This window comes from Lepidochelys kempii, chromosome 20 (assembly GCF_965140265.1).
Source record: "Lepidochelys kempii isolate rLepKem1 chromosome 20, rLepKem1.hap2, whole genome shotgun sequence".
Classification (NCBI taxonomy): domain Eukaryota; kingdom Metazoa; phylum Chordata; order Testudines; family Cheloniidae; genus Lepidochelys; species Lepidochelys kempii.
In genome coordinates this window covers 75,112-90,397 of record NC_133275.1, presented here as the reverse complement: position 1 = coordinate 90,397, position 15,286 = coordinate 75,112, and the positions used below count along the sequence as shown (strand labels likewise).

Sequence of the window (15,286 nt, the reverse complement as noted above, 5' to 3'; positions counted from 1 at the left end):
ACAAGACATCACAAACAAAACATGAGACAACACACTACACAGACACACACACACACAACACGTCACACACACTACACAACACTCAAGACAACACACAGCACACTCACAAAATTGCACACAAGTCTCACACACAGAGAACATGACACAGAACACGTCACACATACACAAACATGTCTCACACAAACACCAGACACCAACACACAACACAACACACATGTCACACACACAACACAACACACATGTCACACATGTCCTACGCCACACAAAACAGACAACATGACACAGAAATCATACATGACACCAACACACACACGCGCACGACACGCCGACACACGGACGTTGACACGTGCACGACACACGCCGACGCACCACACGCTCATGACAGGCTGACGCACCACACGCACCGATGCAGAACATGCGCACGACACGCGCTGACACGCGCACGACTCACGCCGACACATGCTGACACACATACGTGCACAACGCACGCTGACAAACGCGCATGACACACACCGACCGACGCGTACGACACACGCTGACACACACAAACATGCGCATGACACGCTGACCGACACGCCCACACATGCGTATGACACACGCTGACCGACACACACGCCCACACACACCCACACGCATGACACACACGTACACACACATGCACACGCACGATACGCTGACCGACATACGCCGACACACAAACACACACAGGACAGATGACGTCTCAGACACGCCAACACACGCTGACACATGACACACATCTAACACATGCTGATAAATGCCGACACCCACACACGACACACATCTCACATACGCCAATACAAGCTCACAAAACACACAGCGTTTCACACATGCGACACACACAACATGCACAGAACACCCGATGTCTCACACGCCGATACACACACAACACGCACAGAACACCCGACGTCTCACACACACACAACACGCACAGAACACCCGACGTCTCTCTCACACACAACACGCACAGAACACCCGACGTCTCTCTCACACACAACACGCACAGAACACCCGACGTCTCACACACACACAACACGCACAGAACACCCGACGTCTCTCTCACACACAACACGCACAGAACACCCGACGTCTCTCTCTCACGCGGCGACACACACAAGACGTCTCTCACTCGCGCGCCGTCTCTCTCTCACGCGGCGACACACACACGACGTCTCTCACTCGCGCGCCGTCTCTCTCTCACGCGGCGACACACACACGACGTCTCTCACTCGCGCGCCGACACACGCAGGACGTCTCTCACTCACCTGGGGAGTGGCCATCGAGTGTCACTGTTGCTCCGCGAGGGAAATTGTTGGTGCACTACCTAGAGTGGCCACCCGGTGTCGCTGTTGCTCCGTGAGGGACATGGTTGGTGCATTACCTAGAGTGGCCTCCCGGTGTCGCTGTTGCTCCGTTAGGGAAATTGTTGGTGCATTACCTAGAGTGGCCACCCGGTGTCGCTGTTGCTCCGTGAGGGAAATTGTTGGTGCATTACCTAGAGTGGCCACCCAGTGTCGCTAATGCTCCATGAGGGAAATTGTTGGTGCATTAAAGTGGCCACGCAGTGTCACTGTTGCTCCGTGAGGGAAATTGATTGTGCATTACCCTGACTTGCCACCCAGTGTCACTGTTGCTCCGTGAGGGAAATTGTTGGTGCATTACCTAGAGTGGCCACCCAGTGTCACTCTTGCTCCGAGAGGGAAATTGTTTGTGCATTACCTAGAGTGGCCACCCAGTGTCACTCTTGCTCCGAGAGGGAAATTGTGCATTACCTAGAGTGGCCAGCCAGTGTAACTTTTGCTCAGTGAGGGAAATTGTTTGTGCATTAACCTGAGTGGCCACCGAGTGTCACTGTTGCTCCGTGAGGGAAATTGTTGGTGCATTACCTAGAGTGGCCACCCAGTGTCACTCTTGCTCCGTGAGGGAAATTGTTGGTGCATTACCTAGAGTGGCCACGCAGTGTCACTGTTGCTCCGTGAGGGAAATTGTTGGTGCATTACCCTGACTGGCCACCCAATGTCACTGTTGCTCCGTGAGGGAAATTGTTGGTGCATTACCTAGAGTGGCCACCCAGTGTCACGGTTGCTCCGTGAGGGAAATTGTTGGTGCACTACTGTGAGTAACCACCCAGTGTCACTGTTCGTCCATGAGGAAATGGTTTGTGCATTATCTGGATTGGCCACCTAGTGTCACTATTGCTCCGTGAGGGAAATTGTTGGTGCATTACCCTGATTAGCCACCCAGTGTCACTGTTGCTCCGTGAAGGAAATTGTTTGTGCATTACCCTGACTGGCCACCCAGTCTCACTGTTGCTCCGTGAGGAAAATTGTTGGTGGATTACCTTGAGAGGCCACCCAGTGTCACTGTTGCTCCGTGAGCGAAATTGTTTGTGCATTACCTAGAGTGGCCACCCAGTGTCACTGTTGCTCCGTGAGGGAAATGGTTTGTGCATTACCTAGAGTGGCTACCCAGTGTCACAGTTGCTCAATGAGGGAAATTGTTGGTGCATTACCTAGAGTGGCCACCCAGTGTCACAGTTGCTCAATGAGGGAAATTGTTGGTGCGTTAGAGTGGCCACGCAGTGTCGCTGTTGCTCTGTGAGGGAAATTGTTGGTGCGTTAGAGTGGCCACGCAGTGTCGCTGTTGCTCTGTGAGGGAAATTGTTGGTGCATTACCCTGACTAGCCACCCAGTGTCACTGTTGCTCCGTGAGGGAAATTGTTTTTGCATTACCCTGACTTGCCACCCAGTGTCACTGTTGCTCCGTGAGGGAAATTGTTTGTGCATTACCCTGACTTGCCACCCAGTGTCACTGTTGCTCCGTGAGGGAAATTGTTTTTGCATTACCCTGACTTGCCACCCAGTGTCACTGTTGCTCCGTGAGGGAAATTGTTGGTGCATTACCCCAAGTGGCCACCCAGTGTCACCGTTGCTCTGAGGGAAATGCTTTGTGCATTACCGTGAGTGGCCACGCAGTGTCACTGTTCGTCCATGAGGGAAACTCACACGCCGACTCTCACACGCAGGACGTCTCTCACTCGCACGCCGACTCTCACACGCACGCCCACACACGCAGGACGTCTCTCACACGCACGCGCACACACGCAGGACGTCTCTCACTCGCATGCCGACTCTCACACGCACGCCCACACACGCAGGACGTCTCTCACTCGCACGCCGAGAGACGCAGGACGTCTCACACGCACGCCGATTCACACCCACGACGATGTCTCTCACACGCAGGCCGACTCACACCCACGCCGACACATGATGTCTCTCACACGCACGCCGACACACACGCACGACGTCTCACACGCAAAACACATGACGTCTCACCCACGATGACAGACATGATACAAGTCTGACCTCCGCCGACACACGTCGTCTCATACACACCAATAAAAGCTGATACACACGACACACACCGACAACACACAACGTCTCTCACACGCGGTCACACAGACACACATACGACACATGCCGACACACACACACAACTCACAACGTCTCTCACACGCCGACAAACACACACACAACTCACAACGTCTCTCACACGCCATCACAGACACACATACGACACACGCCGACACACACACACAGAACACACAACAGATGAGAATATGGCAGAAGTGGACCTGAGCAGCTTGGGCATCTATTCCAAAGAGATATAAACAGGGCTCAGCTTTCTGCCTTCTGCAGAACTGGCTGTGAGGTCAGTGCTTTCAGTTCCTCATCTGTATTCGTTGTAGCACTCTTCACAGACCGTGCGCTTCCTCGTTGGGTACGGGGCTCTGTGGTATTAAGGCTGGGGAGGGGCCAGAGTCTTCTGTGGGAGAGGCAAAAAGAAGAGCCTACGAGATGTTGCCGACCGAGATGGTAACTTACTTGTTTTTTTCACCTTTTGCTGTGTTTAGTACCAAGGAAAAAGAAAATAAGCCTCAGAATCTACTGTTCTCATTTGATGGTGAGTGAGAGAAGCGAGCCTGTGATCATTATCGATGCCAGGCAAGAGCCGTCCATCTGGGAGCCAAGCAACTGCCGCTGTCAGTGAGATAAGTGTCTGGTTTGGTGTGGGCTCTGCTCATGCCCCACCTGAGTCCAGGTAGGGAAGCCCCGTAAGATAGGATTGGGTTTGTAAGAAAAGGTTCCTGACTAGCTGTGGTTAAGAGGGAGAACTGGTCCCTATTTTCAGAGGCTGCTCATTTCTCTGATCAGGAATGGTGTCTCCTCCGCAGCAGAAGGTTGGATCCAGGAGGATGACTCCAGGAAACGAGTTCTTTGCCTTTCTCCCACGTTTTTCTCTTTGTCTCTCTCTCTTCTCCAGTGTGTTGGCCAATTCTCTTTCTCTCTCTCTCTCCTCCTCCTCACCTTACCTTTCCTTGTGCTGTCTCCCTTCATAAGATGCGGGCAGGCGTGCTAGGTGTGCATCCTCACAGGCTAGGTCTCGGGAGCCATGGAGAAGTAGGAGCGGAGAAAAATCCTGTGTGGCAGTGGGCACTAAAGTGAAGCAGTGACTGTCGGTGTGAACTTGGTCTCTGCTCATTGAGTGGGGCAAAGGGAGATGGGATTGGAGAGGGAGGCCAAGATGAGGGCCAGATTCCTAGCACCAATAGAACTTAGTGCGGGGATGGCTTATGCTTGGCTTTTGCAGCTGTTCTCGCATAGGAATTGCACAGGAGCCCTAGCCACAGGAGAAATGGAAGAGGTGGACCTGAGCAGCTTCGACATCCTTCTAAGGAGACATAAACAGTCCTCATGTTTCTGCCTTCTGCATAACTGGCTGTGAGGTCAGTGCTTTCAATTCCTCATCTAGACTCGTTGCAGTATTCTTCACAGCCTGTGTGCTTCCTTGTTGAGTACGAGACTCTGAGATTAAGGCTGAGGAAGGGACCAGAGTCTCCTGAGCAAAGTGACTATTTTGTTTGCCCTGACAATGGGCGCCTTCTAGTTGCAATTGTAAAGTAGGAATGGAAGATGGGTTGGGGGCAGGAGCCGTGGGATCTGGCAGATGTGAAATGAAAAGACTATGTGACACTGCAGATGGAAATGCTAATATTTTTGTCCCCCCCCAGCCCATCTGCTGGGTCTAGTACCAAGGAAAAAGAAGTCAAGCCTCAGAGTCCACTGCCCTCATGCGATGGAAAGTGAGTGAGAGCAGCGAGCCTGTGACCATTGTTGATGCCAGGCAAGAGCCCTCCATCTGGGAGCTGAGCAGCCGCCAGTCTCGTTGAGATAAGCGTCTGGTTTGGTGAGGACTCTGCTCACACCCCACCTGAGTCCTGGTAGGGAAGCCCCGTTAAGTTAGGGTTCGGTTTGTAAGAAAAGGTTCCTGATCAGCTGTGGTTATGAGGGAGAAAAGGTCCCCATTTTCAGAGGTGGCTCATTTCTCTGGTCAGGAGCGGTGTCTCCTCCGCAGCAGAAGGTTGGATCCAAGAGGGTGACTCCAGGTGTTGAGTTGCTTGCCGTGCTCTCATGTTTCTCTGTCTTCTCTAGTGTGTTTGCCAACTCTTTCTCTCTCCTTCTCTCCTTTTGCCGTCTCCCTTCACAGGATACGGGTAGTGTGCATTCCCAGAAGTGAGGTCTCGGGAGCCCTGGAGAAGTAGGAGCGGACGAAAATCATGCAGGGCAGCGGGTGCGAGCATGGAGCGGTGACTGTCGGTGTTAACTCTGTCTCTGTTCATCAAGAGGGGCCAATGCGTGGATGAGGGCAAGATTTCCAGCACCAATGGAGCTTTGTATCATGATAGCTCACGCTTGGCTTTTGCAGCTACTCTCGCAGAGGAATTGTCCAGGAGCCCGAGCCAGAGGAGAAGTGGCCGAGGTGTACCTAAGCAGCTTGGACATCCTTCTAAGCAGACATGAAGAGTCGTCAGCTTTCTGTCTCCCGCATGACTGGCTCTGAGTAAGCGGTCAGTGCTTTGAATTCCTCGTCTGTGCTCGCCGCAGTATTTCTTCAGAGGCCGTGTGCTTCTTCTTTGGGTATGGGAGTCTGTGAGATTACGGCTGATGAGGGGCCAGAGTCTGTTGTGCAGAGTGATTATATCAGGTGCCGTTTCAAGGGGTGCTTTCTAGTTGTAGTACTAAAGGCCTAATGGTGGGGAGGGTTGGGGCGGAATGCTGCTGTGCAGGAGAAGAAAAAAGAATAGCTTATGCGATGTTTACCACTGAGATGGTAACTTATTTGTTTTTCCTCCTCAGTCTGGGTTTAGTACAAACAGTTTACTCCCCTCATCGGATGGAAAGCAAGCGAGAGCAGTGAGCCCACGAGCACTGTTGATGCAAGCCAGGAGTCCTCCAGTTGGCAGTGGAGCAGTCGCTAATATCAGTGAGATAAGTGTCTGGTTTGGTTAAGGCTTTGTTCACGGCCCGCCTGGCTCCAGGTAGGGACTCCCCATTAGCTGGGGCTGGGTTTTTAAGAAATGGTTCCTGACCAGCTGTGGTTACGAGAGAGACAAGATCCCCATTTTCAGGGGCTGCTCATTTCTCTGGCCAGGAACGGTGTCTCCTTCGCAGGAGAAGGTTGCATCTAGGAGGAGGACTCCAGCTGCTGAGTTGCTTGCCTTCCTCCCATGTTTTTCTCTCTTCTCTTGTGTGTTGGCCAACTTTCTCAGTCTCTCTCTCCTCTGCTCTCCTGGTGCCGTCTCCCTTTGTAGGACATGGGTAGGTGTGCATTCCCCCACATGAGGTCTCGGGAACCATGGAGAAGTCGGAGCAGACAAATATCATGCAGGGCAGTAGAAACGTTGCTGAAAGTACCTGAAGAGACAGAGGAACTGAGAAGGGGGAAGTCCAGACCAAGACTGGAATCTAGTCTGTAAAGAGAAACAACGGGAAGTCTAAGCTACAGAAACTCTTCAAGTTGCCGAAAGACATTTAGAATGAGAAAAACTTCTTGAATCTAGTCTCCTGAAGATCTTAGGAGTAGTATGTGTGTGTATTTTTATTTGCTTAGTAATCTGCCTTCTTCTGTTGGCTACCCCTTACAATCACTGAAAATCTAACTTTTATAGTGAAACTATTTTTTGTTTATTATTATTATTATTTATTCTTAAACCCAGTTTGTGCAACTGGTGCTCCGTGAGGAAATGCTTTGTGTATTACTCCAAGGGGTTGCCCGGTGTCACTGTTAGTCCATGAGGGAAATGATTTGTGCACTACCTGAATTGACCACGCATTGGCCATTGCCCCGTGAGCGAAATACTTTCTGCATTACCCTGACTGGCCACCAAGTGTCACTGTTGCTCCGTGAGGGAAATGGTTGGTACATTACCCAGAGTGGTCACCCAGTGTCACTCTTGCTCCATGAGGGAAATTGTTTGTGCATTAACCTGAGTGGCCACCGAGTGTCACTGTTGCTCCGTGAGGGATATTCTTGGTGCATTACCTAGAGTCGCCACCCCGTGTCACTGTTGCTCCGTGAGGGAAGTTGTTGGTGCATTACCTAGAGTGGCCACCGAGTGTCACTGTTGCTCCGTGAGGGAAATTGTTTGTGCATTACCCTGATTAGCCACCTAGTGTCACTGTTGCTCTGAGGGAAATTGTTGGTGCATTAACCTGAGTGGCCACCGAGTGTCACTGTTGCTCCATGAGGGATATTCTTTGTGCATTACCTAGAGTCGCCACCCCGTGTCACTGTTGCTCCGTGAGGGAAATTCTTGGTGCATTACCCTGACTTGCCATCCAGTGTCACTGTTGCTCCGTGAGGGAAATAGTTTGTGCATTACCCTGAGTGGCCACCGAGTGTCACTGTTGCTACGTGAGGGAAAATGTTGTTGCATTACCTAGAGTGGCCACCCAGTGTCACTGTTCCTCAATGAGGGAAATTTTTGGTGCATTACCGAGAGTGGCCACCCAGTGACACTGTTGCTCTGTGAGGGAAATTGTTGGTGCATTACCTAGAGTGGCCACCCAGTGTCACTGTTGCTCTGTGAGGGAAATTGTTGGTGCATTACCTAGAGTGGCCACCCAGTGTCACTGTTGCTCTGTGAGGGAAATTGTTTGTGCATTACCCTGACTTGCCACCCAGTGTCACTGTTGCTCCGTGAGGGAAATTTTTGTGCATTACCTAGAGTGGCCACCCAGTGTCACTGTTGCTCCGTGAGGGAAATTGTTGGTACTTTACCTAGAGTGGGCACCCAGTGTCACTGTTGCTCTGTGAGGGGTATTCTTGGTGCATTAGCTAGAGTCGCCACCCAGTGTCACGGTTGCTCCGTGAGGGAAATTATTGGTGCATTACCTAGAGTGGCCACCCAGTGTCACTGTTGCTCTGTGAGGGAAATTGTTTGTGCATTACCCTGACTTGCCACCCAGTGTCACTGTTGCTCCGTGAGGGAAATTTTTGTGCATTACCTAGAGTGGCCACCCAGTGTCACTGTTGCTCCGTGAGGGAAATTGTTGGTACTTTACCTAGAGTGGGCACCCAGTGTCACTGTTGCTCCGTGAGGGATATTCTTGGTGCATTACCTAGAGTCGCCACCCAGTGTCACTGTTGCTCCGTGAGGGAAATTATTGGTGCATTACCTAGAGTGGCCACCCAGTGTCACTCTTGCTCCGTGAGGGAAATTGTTTGTGCCTTAACGTGAGTGGCCACCGAGTGTCACTGTTGCTCCGTGAGGGAAATTGTTGGTACTTTACCTAGAGTGGGCACCCAGTGTCACTGTTGCTCCGTGAGGGATATTCTTGGTGCATTACCTAGAGTCGCCACCCCGTGTCACTGTTGCTCCGTGAGGGAAATTGTTGGTGCATTACCTAGAGTGGCCACCCAGTGTCACAGTTGCTCGGTGAGGGAAATTGTTGGTGTATTACCCTGACTTGCCACCCAGTGTCACTGTTGCTCCGTGAGGGAAATTGTTTGTGCATTACCTAGAGTGGCCACCGAGTATCACTGTTGCTCCGTGAGGGAAATTGTTGGTGTATTACCTAGAGTGGCCACCCAGTGTCACTCTTGCTCCGTGAGGGAAATTCTTGGTGCATTACCTAGAGTGGCCACGCAGTGTCACTGTTGCTCCGTGAGGGAAATTGTTGGTGCATGACCTAGAGTGGCCACCCAGTGCCACTGTTGCTCCGTGAGGGAAATTGTTGGTGCATTACCTAGAGTGGCCACCCAGTGTCACTTTTGCTCCGTGAGGGAAATTGTTGGTGCATTACCTAGAGTGGCCACCCAGTGTCACTGTTGCTTAATGAGGGAAATTCTTGGTGCATTACCCTGACTTGCCATCCAGTGTCACTTGCTCCGTGAGGGAAATTGTTGCTGCGTTACCTAGAGTGGCCACCCAGTGTCACTGTTGCTCTGTGAGGGAAATTGTTGGTGCATTACCTAGAGTGGCCACCCAGTGTCACTCTTGCTTCGTGAGGGAAATTGTTTGTGCATTACCTAGAGTGGCCACCCAGTGTCACTCTTGCTCCGTGAGGGAGATTGTTTGTGCATTACCTAGAGTGGCCACCCAGTGTCACTGTTGCTCCGTGAGGGAAATTGTTGGTGTATTACCCTGATTAGCCACCTAGTGTCACTGTTGCTCCGTGAGGGAAATTGTTGGTGCATTACCTAGAGTGGCCACCCAGTGTCACTGTTGCTCCGTGAGGCAAATTGTTGTTGCATTACCTAGAGTGGCCACCGAGTGTCACTGGTGCTCTGTGAGGGAAATTGTTTGTGCATTAACCTGAGTGTCACGGTTGATCCGTGAGGGAAATTATTGGTGCGTTAGCTAGAGTGGCCACCCAGTGTCACTGTTGCTCCGTGAGGGAAATTGTTTGTGCATTAACCTGAGTGGCCACCGAGTGTCACTGTTGCTCCGTGAGGGAAATTGTTTGTGCATTACCTAGAGTGGCCACCCAGTGTCACTGTTGCTCCGTGAGGGAAATAGTTTGTGCATTACCCTGACTTGCCACCCAGTGTCACTGTTGCTCCGTGAGGGAAATTGTTTGTGCATTAACCTGAGTGGCCACCGAGTGTCACTGTTGCTCCGTGAGGGAAATTGTTGTTGCATTACCTAGAGTGGCCACCCAGTGTCACTGTTGCTCCGTGAGGGAAATTGTTGTTGCATTACCTAGAGTGGCCACCCAGTGTCACTGTTGCTCCGTGAGGGATATTATTGGTGCGTTACCTAGAGTGGCCACCCAGTGTCACTGTTGCTCAGTGAGGGAAATTCTTGGTGCATTACCTAGAGTGGCCACGCAGTGTCACTCTTGCTCCGTGAGGGAAATTGTTGGTGCATTACCTAGAGTGGCCACCCAGTGTCACTGTTGCTTAATGAGGGAAATTCTTGGTGCATTACCCTGACTTGCCATCCAGTGTCACTGTTGCTCCGTGAGGGAAATTGTTGCTGCGTTACCTAGAGTGGCCACCCAGTGTCACTGTTGCTCTGTGAGGGAAATTGTTGGTGCATTACCTAGAGTGGCCACCCAGTGTCACTCTTGCTTCGTGAGGGAAATTGTTTGTGCATTACCTAGAGTGGCCACCCAGTGTCACTCTTGCTCCGTGAGGGAGATTGTTTGTGCATTACCTAGAGTGGCCACCCAGTGTCACTGTTGCTCCGTGAGGGAAATTGTTGGTGTATTACCCTGATTAGCCACCTAGTGTCACTGTTGCTCCGTGAGGGAAATTGTTGGTGCATTACCTAGAGTGGCCACCCAGTGTCACTCTTGCTCCGTGAGGGAAATTTTTGGTGCATTACCTAGAGTGGCCACCCAGTGTCACTGTTGCTCCATGAGGGAAATTCTTGGTGCGTTACCTAGAGTGGCCACCCAGTGTCACTGTTGCACCGTGAGGGAAATTCTTGGTGCGTTACCTATAGTGGCCACCCAGTGTCACTCTTGCTCCGTGAGGGAAATTGTTTGTGCATTACCTAGAGTGGCCACCCAGTGTCACTGTTGCACCGTGAGGGAAATTCTTGGTGCATTAACCTGAGTGGCCACCGAGTGTCACTGTTGCTCCGTTAGGGAAATTCTTGGTGCATTACCCTGACTTGCCACCCAGTGTCACTGTTGCACCGTGAGGGAAATTGTTGGTGCATTACCTAGAGTGGCCACCCAGTGTCACTCTTGCTCCGTGACGGAAATTCTTGGTGCATTACCTAAAGTGGCCACCCAGTGTCACTGTTGCTCCATGAGGGAAAACGTTTTGTTCATTACCCTGAGTTGCCACCTGGTGTCACTGTTGCTCCATGAGGGAAATGCTTTGTGTGTTATCCTGTGTGGCCACCGAAGACAACACACACACACACACAGAACATCACACACACATCACACTGAGACAACACGACACATAACACCAACATACACAAACACGTCTCACAAACACACACGACACCGACACACAAACAATACGACACACAGCACTGAAGGAAACACACAACACACACACGACACTGCCACACACAAACAATACGACACACAGCACTGAAGGAAACACAACACACATACGACACCGCCACACACAAACGACACGACACACAGCACTGAAGGAAACACACAACACACACACGACACCGCCACACACAAACGACATGTCACACGACACTGACGCTCACACAACACAACACTCACACGACACTGATGCTCAGACATGTCACACGACACTGACGCTCACACAACACAACACTCACACGACACTGACAGACACACACACAACACGACACAGCACGTCTCTCTCACACACACTCAAGAGGACACGACACACGAGACCACACACACACACACACGCACCACACAGACTCACACACACCATGACACACAACACGTCACACATATATGCAAGACACGGACAACATGACACACACACTCCACACGACATTCAAGATGGCACACAACACATGGACAACACGACACACACACACTTGAGATGACACACAACACACGGACAACATGACACACACACACTCCACACGACACTCGAGATGACACACAACACGTCCCCCACACACAACACTGCACGCAACACGTCAGACACACACACAAAAGGCACACAAGACAATACACGACAACACACACAATACAACACACAAAACATCACACACACAACAGACAACTCCGACACGCACATAGAACACGACCAACCACACGTCATGCACACAAAATTACACTGTCACACACACACACAACACGCCACACACACACAAGATGACACACGACACCGATATGCACACACAACACATCACATACACACAACACTACACACAGAAGATTACACACAACACAACACACACATGACACAAATAACATCAGACACAAAACACACGACATCAACACACAGAAGATGACCCACACAACACGTCACACCCCCACACAACACGTCACACGATACACAAAATGGTACGTCACACAGACATAAGACAACACACAAAAGATCACACACACAACACCCCACACAGACACACACAGACAACACACAACACGTCACACAAACGCTAGACGACGCACAACACAAGCACAAGAGGATACACAACACATCACACACATGCTAGATGACACACAATAGACAACACGTCACACAAAACATAACACACAGAACACACTACACAGACACACACAGAATGACACACAACACATCACACACACGCTAGATGACACAGAACACACACACAGCACGACACTCAACACGGGGGCTGGGCTGTCGGTGCGGGGGGATAAAAAAAGACCCCCCCAGCCCCACTTAGCCTCCGCTTTCTGAGCCCGGATTTGGCCGCTCCCCTGTCCCCACTTCCAGCTGTTTGACCCCCCCACACCCCGCACAGTCAGACTACGACCCCCCTTTCCCCCCAGCCAGCGCAGGGGAGTTTCGGGCCAAGTCAGGACAGAGCGAGGGCGCAGCGGCTTCAGCAGCTACTACTGAGCATGCGCCATCCGTGCTCAAGGCGCATGCTCACTCCCAGCTAAACTAGCGCGCGCGGGGGCCCATCGCCGCCGAGCCCGCCTCTCGGGTCTGACCCGGTGTCACCGCGTTTGACAGGCCAGGCGGGGCGGTCTGTATGAACGGGGGGATCTGTACGGGCTGGGCCCGAGAATTCGGCAGTGCCCCAGGGCAGGCTGGGAGATGTAGTTCCTGACGCACCTCAGGCCGGAAATAACGTTGTCCCAATGACGGGCGGAGGCGGTTAACGGTTTGCGTGAGGGCGACCCGCTCGCTGATTGACGGAGAGACCCCCGGGGGCAGCCGCGCGGACAGAGACTCCCGGAGCCAGGGGTGGAGGAGGGGATGGGAAACTGTTGCTGTGCTGCCTTGGGGACAATGTCGGGGAATCCCGCAATGTCACTCCTTTTGTTCTGCTCTTCTCTCCCATTCGGTTCCCAGACTTTGTTACTGGGAGGGTTTCAAAATGTCTCGCTGGTTTAGTGCTAGTGGGAGGGGCCGGTCAGTGCTGTAATCAAGTGACCAAACATTTCCCCAGCGTAGAATCGTAGAACGGTAGGGCTGGAATGAGCCATGAGAGGGCATCTAGTCCAGCCCCCAGCACTGAGGAGTTTGTCCAACCTGTCTTTGAAAACCTCGAATGATGGGGAGTCCATCACCTCTCTTGCTAATCTATTCCAGTGCTTAATTACTTTTTTTTCACAATTGAGTCACGCGGTTGACTCAAATTCAATTTGTGATCCACTGTAACTCCTGATCGTTTTCAGTAGTACTACCTCGTAACCAGCTATTCCCCACTTGGTTGTTGTGCATTTGGTTTTCCTTACCTAAGTCTAGTACTTTGCACTCGTCTTTATTGAATTTCATCTCACTCATTCAGCTTACTTCTCCAATTTGTAAATGTTACCTTGAATTCTATGCCCAAATAAATCTGTTAGTCTTTAAGGTGCCACCGGACTCCTTGTTGTTTTTGTGGATACAGACTAAGACGGCTACCCCCTGATAGGTGACGCTTTGTTATTTTTATGTCTGATTTTATAAGCAAGTAGTTTTTAAATGGGGCGTAACTCAGAGGTACGCAAGACAAATCAGACTCCTGAAAGGGGCACAGTAGTGTGGAAAGCCACCAGTCTACACAGCTATTTTTAATGGCTAGCACCTACAGTGGAGCACCCATAGGGAGACACATCTCAAAGAACTGTTAGGGGGCTTATTCCTTCACCCACTTACTTCCCTGGTCCTTCTCACATGAACAGAGAGCAACAATGTCCAAAGGTGCTTTTGATGTTTTTTGGGGTGAACTTCCAGCAAGCATGATTCCAGTTTCCTTCCTTAGTGTCCCCCTTCCCAGCTCTGACACCACAGAGCCTTACACCTGTGTCCTTGTTCCCATTCCTGCCCTTAGCCAAACATGATTCCAATTTCCCCAGCCTCATTCCCTGTTCCCATTTCCCCCTTTAGCAAAACATGATTCCAATTTCCCCAGCCCCATTCCCTGTTCCCATTTCCCCTCCCCACACCCACCCACTCACTTCCTGATTGACTGCAGACTATATAGTAAAACTTGAGTTCTGCTTAGCTATACGTTAACCAATCATTTTCCTGAAATTTAACTAACCAATCCTAACATATTGTAACATGATTATGTAACCAATTATATCCCACCACCTTAATTAGTTTACACCCAGCAAAATTAAGTATACAGCAGACAGAAACAATCACAGAACCAGACAGAGATTATACAGACAAACAACAGCGAAGTGGGAACTATAATGACAAAACAATACAGAAGTCAGGATTTCACACCCCAGCTATTGATAAGTGAGTTCTTGCCAGACAGGATGCTATCAAACTAAGTTTCGTTTCACATCTTCTAGGCACTTCCCTTTCTCTGGAGATGATAGGCACTATCAGGACAGGAGTGTATTCCTAACAGCCCAATAGCACCTTATTTCAATGTGACTAGTTTGGAATGTGAGGATGTGACCGGTCACTTCCCAGCTTATGGCTGCCTCTGTTGCTTCGTCAAAGGTCTTAGCCTAAGAACAGGGACTCAGACTGTCACAGTAAGAGAAGGACCTTACACTGGCAGACAGTGATTTTAATTCTTTCTTTTATACCTCTAACTAGCCAAGTGATAAGAATACACCTAAATTCTTAAAGTACAGGCCTTTGCAGACAGGCCTGAATATCTATATCCTAACGAGAACCATCGTTAATACACAAGTTGTGTAATTTCTTCTTTTCTTGTTACCTGATCTCACTGGTCTTCTTTCCCCTAAACAGGGTTTCCAGTTTCCAAACCCGATGTCATCTCCCAGCTGGAACGAGGGGAAGAGCCGTGGGCCCCAGATCTCCAGGGCTCAGAGGAAAGAGAGATCCTGAGAGGCAGCTGCATGGGTGAGGGATCATTTAAGGAGAC

The 15,286-nt window shown here is 50.8% G+C and overlaps 1 long non-coding RNA gene and 1 pseudogene across 1 annotated transcript; both read left to right on the top strand.

Moving 5' to 3' along the window:
* The window catches only part of LOC140901007 (uncharacterized), a 38,182-nt pseudogene that overhangs the window by 19,774 nt on the left and 3,122 nt on the right, over positions 1-15,286 (top strand).
* Positions 3,131-15,144, top strand: LOC140901010 (uncharacterized). Its single transcript, XR_012155763.1, has 6 exons — positions 3,131-3,729; positions 3,932-4,119; positions 4,669-4,804; positions 5,090-5,265; positions 5,566-5,926; positions 6,216-15,144. It is a non-coding gene; the product is annotated as an uncharacterized lncRNA (long non-coding RNA).